Below are 5,217 nucleotides of genomic sequence, written 5' to 3' on the forward strand. Positions count from 1 at the left end.
GACCAGAGGGTCCAACGAGCTACAAGACTGGAGGGTCCCGCTGAGACACATGGGTCAGAGGGTCCTGCAGAGTATAGCCTCGAGTGGCGAATTTGTTGTATGTGGTATTTTGAGGAACTCACTAAGCATTCGTGCTTACCATGTTATGTGTTATGTGTTTCAGGTACCTCGGGAGATAACGGGAAGGCGCCGGCATAATTTTACACACACACACACGGTCGAGATGGAACATTTTAGAGGATCCTGGATTTGAATAATTGTGTTGAAAACTTGTTGGCTGTTTTTGAGAATTAATGATGAGACATATGTTTTATGAGTTTTAAATTTGAAAAGTTTGTTTTGAAAAATCATTTTGGCACACAAGTCTGATAGAACCTAATCTTATAAAGTTGGAACTTGAACAGATCGATGATCCTTCCAATAGAATACCTAGTTCCCCCCTCCCCCTCCCCACTTAGGGTTCGAACTACTGCCAATTGGCATTCCAAATAGATCGAACTTCAAACTGGCTCACCATATTTACCATACCCGACTCTTGGAGCATACTATAAAACACAAGATGAACCTCTAGATAATGACTAATATCCTCTAGGCATTCCGAAGCTCCTAGGGAGGCCTCGGAAACTTCCTAACGTGACTGCCTCCAATCACCAAGAATCTCATACAGTTGCACAAGTAGATATTTCGACAATCCTAAAATAGCACCGACTCTTTGTCTGGGAATAAATGGACTATCACACACTTCATCTATGAATCCTCTACCAACACCCCATTGCAAGAATCGACATAAAACTAGGAGGCCTCACTCTCACATCCGATACACAACATAAACAACAAGGATTGTCGTTTCCGATACACTCCTCCAGATCACGTGAAATTGTTGCAAGAATACGCCTTACTATACTCAAATAAGGCATATCCTTGTCCTCATCTTTCACTGTCCCCACTATAATGACTCTCTTACGGCATAAGAATTACCTTAAGGCAGTCATACCACCAGAACCCTTTGGTGCAAGTACCACAACTATCTGGTACCCCACGGGGTCTACCTCTAAATTTATGAAATTCGAAGCTCGCTCTCACTTCCTTCGAATATGGAAAAACTGGAATAATATAATCATCTTCATAGAAAATGACATCATAAACCATTGGTCGATCACTCAACTCTTACTGCAAATCCTCAAACAGCTTGTCACATCCACTTCCTTTTTGAGTCCTGCGACTCAAACTGGCACCACACTGATCAAATCCTTAGAGACCTAAATTCAACTTTCTTGTAAGGCCTACTCCATTCAAACCCGACCGACTTGGCCCTCAGGCCCAACAATCAGCAGGCCCATTCTCAGTCTGAACAATCGCATCCGGATAACCGGTAAAGACGGAAACACACTCTGGAATGAATCATGGCACCCAAACCATGTGATCTACCCTCAACCTGCTACTTAGAACCCCTGGAATTCTCCTTGATTTGATTATGAATCCTCTTATTTAAGTACTATGGGCCCAATACTACCTTCCATATATATACATACTTTCCTCAAGAATCGTTCCAGATTTTCTAAGTAGTTACCCCATTCCTCTAACACTCGGTTTCATATTTGTTTCTTTATTCAGGGTTGCGGCCCAATCTTCAGTGGTCATGAGGCTTAAGGCCTTGGGAAAGGTTGAATTTGTCCCTTCTCGGGTGTGGGTGTGATGGTCTAAGTGATCCAAGTGTTTGATTGTGTCTTCGGAGGTCAAGGGTATAATCATAATTTCATATTTCGGTCTTTTATGGATTTCAGGTTTTGTTTGGGAGGATTTAAGGATTGGGTGTGTTGTTAGAAGTGTAGGGCTTCTCGTCACCTTTCTGTGGATATAAGGTTCGTTGGAAACGGACCTAAATTGAGGAAGTTATGGCATTTTGAAGATTTTGGCGGACTTGGCCCCAAATGGAAATAATTGGCAAATCGATCCCATGCAGGTGAGGAATGACTATGCGTGTCTGGCTGGGTATGCCCAACGTAGCTAGGGGTATGCCCAACGTTAATGATCAGAGTACCAAACCCTAATTGTTAGGGTTTGGGCACTATTTAAGCATATTTATGAGCTCAAGGCTCTTTCATTCTTAGCCTCCATTGCTTTCTAAGCCTCATTTTAGGAACCCTAACCACATTTTTAGTGTTTGAGAGATGTAAGTGTCCTTTTGGTGTCTTCTTGCTTATTTCCACGAAAAGGGTGCTTGGTGCTAGCTTATGGTTCAAAGGAGGACGTTTAGATCCAGATGTATGGCTTCATTTACAACTCATTCAAGGTATAAAGTTCTCATCTTTTGTTTATTTTGTGCAAGTTTGAGTTTAGAGCAAGATTAGGGATTTTAATGGTATATTAAGTTCTCATTGTGAGTTTGAGCCACTCTAGGAGCTTGGAGTGATAGATCTTGCCTCTTCGGATGTTGTTAGTCCATAAAAGTGCTTTCTTGATGTTTAGAATTGACCCATTCATGTTCTAGTTGGATTATGTTGGGTCTTAATGGGTTAATTTGGTTGTTGGTTCCCATTGAGTCATGCAAATGCATAAAGGCGCCGACTTTATGCATTAAGAGATTAATTGGAAGGTCTTCTGAGGTTTTGATGGAAGGACTTAATGAGATAATTCGTGAAATAAGTTTTGGAGAAATAGCGGTTACACCCCGCATAACTAAAGATGTGCCCATTGTACCTCCTTTTGGTCACGATTTGGAACTCCTTGAGTACGCCCCGCATTCGTCGATCTGATGGATTTTGGGTCGTTGCATTTTGGGCTTTGCATTCCTTTGGGCCACTTTATTGGACTTGCTATTTGGGCCTTTGATCCATCTGATATTTATGATTGGGCAATGGATTATTGGGCCTTAGGATAAGGCCCATATGGATTGGTCCGAATTTAGAAAATTGGGCATTAGTGAGCTTTTATGGATCTTGTAGTTTTGGGCTTGTTTGGTTTTGGGATTGAGCCTTAGTTGTGAATCTGGTTGGGCCAGGGGTAAAATGGTCATTTTACCCCAAGTATAGATTATGGATCATAGGTTGGAACCCAATTGCTAATTAGGTGTTATTTTGGCATTGATAGCTTGGGAGGTAGTCAGGGCAACAACTAGGGATTTCTTTTAGTGAGCTTCTACATTCGAGGTGAGACTCGTCGCTATTCTTTGGTTCGAAGGCACCAATGCTGGCCCATTTGGTTTATGTATTGTACGAAGACCCGGGGGTAACCCATGGCAGTTGTATGAAAGACCAAGAGGCGGCTCCTAGCAAACTGTATGCAAGACCAGAGTATGAACTCTGACAGTTAATTAGTTAAGTAGTGTAGATTGTATGCTAGTTATATTTGTGATGCTTGCATAGAAGACCCAGAGGTGGCTCCTAGCACTTGTTAGGGGTCGTTTGATAGTTGCTGATTGGGTTAGAGCTGACTGAGTTAGAAGCTGACTGGGTTAGAAATGCTGACTGAGTCCACATTTGACTGAATTTATGTTGTTTGATTATTTATTTGACTGATTGTGCTGAATGATAAAAATGACCATATTATCCTTATGTTGTCCTTTTGTGCTGGATAAAATAATTATAAAAATAAAAATTATCACATAATATCCAAAATAAACATATGTAATTTAAAATGCAAATACAAAGTGTAATAGAAAACCCAAAATACACATTGTCATACATAATAAAAAAGTATATCATTTAACGTGAACCATTTGAAAGTAACTGATTAGCAATCTGGCCACGCAAAGTAGTCATATACTCAACGGCTTCTGAACCCCATTCTATGCCTTTTATGTTTTGGCCCTCACTTCCTCCGCCTCCCACATTAGGAGTAACCATAGTGTTTTGTTCAAAGTTCATAAATAGGTCATCTTGAATATCGTATTTCTTTATAAAATTATGGACCGCAACACAGGCAATAACTATGTCTCTTTGCACTGGAAAAGGATAAGGAGCCATACGTTTTAAAATTGGAAATCTCATCTTCAATACACCATAAGCATGTTCAATGATATTTCTAAGTTGTGCATGAGCATGATTGAACCTTTCTTCCTTTGTTAAAGCTCTGTTTCTTCGAAAATCGTCTAACCAATACCTAGTATTGCGGTAAGGAGCCATAAATCCACGGGTGTTGGTGTATGCAACATCACAAAGGTAATATTTATCTGTAGATGGGTGACAAATTAATCATATAGATAATAAAATTTATAGAAAAATGACAAACCTGGTGGAGGGAATGGAAATCTAGAAGTCGGATTAAATGCAACTTCTTTCAAAACTTTAGAATCGTGTGCTACGCCCTCCCATCTAGCCCATACAAAGGTGAATATCATATCAAAATCACAAATTCCTATTACATTTTGATAACATTCACCTTTTCCTCCTCCCTATATAGCGAGTTTGTTCATCAACAGGCACAACTACGTGTACAAGTGTTCCATCTAGTGCACCTAATGCTCCAGGAAATATGTTTTTTAGCCGTCTATGTCATTTCGAGGGATTTCTCGGTGTATTAGAAGATGTTGGTACAATAATTTCTCTTGCAAAACACATCATTACTTTTAGCACTTCATGAAAACATTGATGAATCGTTTGTATGGAGTGATGAAACCTTTCTTTACAGCTCGTAAATGTTCATTATGTCCTATAACATGTAAAAATATAGCCATCTTCTCTTCAACACTTATTGTCCTACTACATTGCAACCAATTTCTTTGAGTAAAATGATTGCATAATAACACAAATGCATCTTGTGAAAGACGCATTATATCAAAACATTGTATAGGACATCCGTGTATCAAATCTTGTGTATATGCATGCCCGGTTTCTTCCGATTCCTTAGCTTTTATTCTTTCAATTCTTTTTTTTCTTTTTCGAACCAATACCAACCAGTAGCATGAGAGTATAAGGAAACCTAAAAACTCACTTTCCTTATCCATATGTATCCTGTTACATATTAAACATAAATCACATAAATTTTATAACATAAACCATAACATTAATCAATAACATTAAAATGGATGACATATAACTCCATAACATAAAAATCCATGTCATAAAAATCCATAACATAAAAGTCAATACCAAATAACAATCCTAAACATAACACATAAACAACCTAAACTTAAAAATCCTAAACAAAACACATAACAACCCTACACATAAAAATCCATAACATGTACCATAATGTAAATCCGTAAAGCATAAAGAC

This window comes from Lactuca serriola, chromosome 4 (assembly GCF_051521515.1).
Source record: "Lactuca serriola cultivar US96UC23 chromosome 4, Lser_US96UC23_V15, whole genome shotgun sequence".
Taxonomy (NCBI): domain Eukaryota; kingdom Viridiplantae; phylum Streptophyta; class Magnoliopsida; order Asterales; family Asteraceae; genus Lactuca; species Lactuca serriola.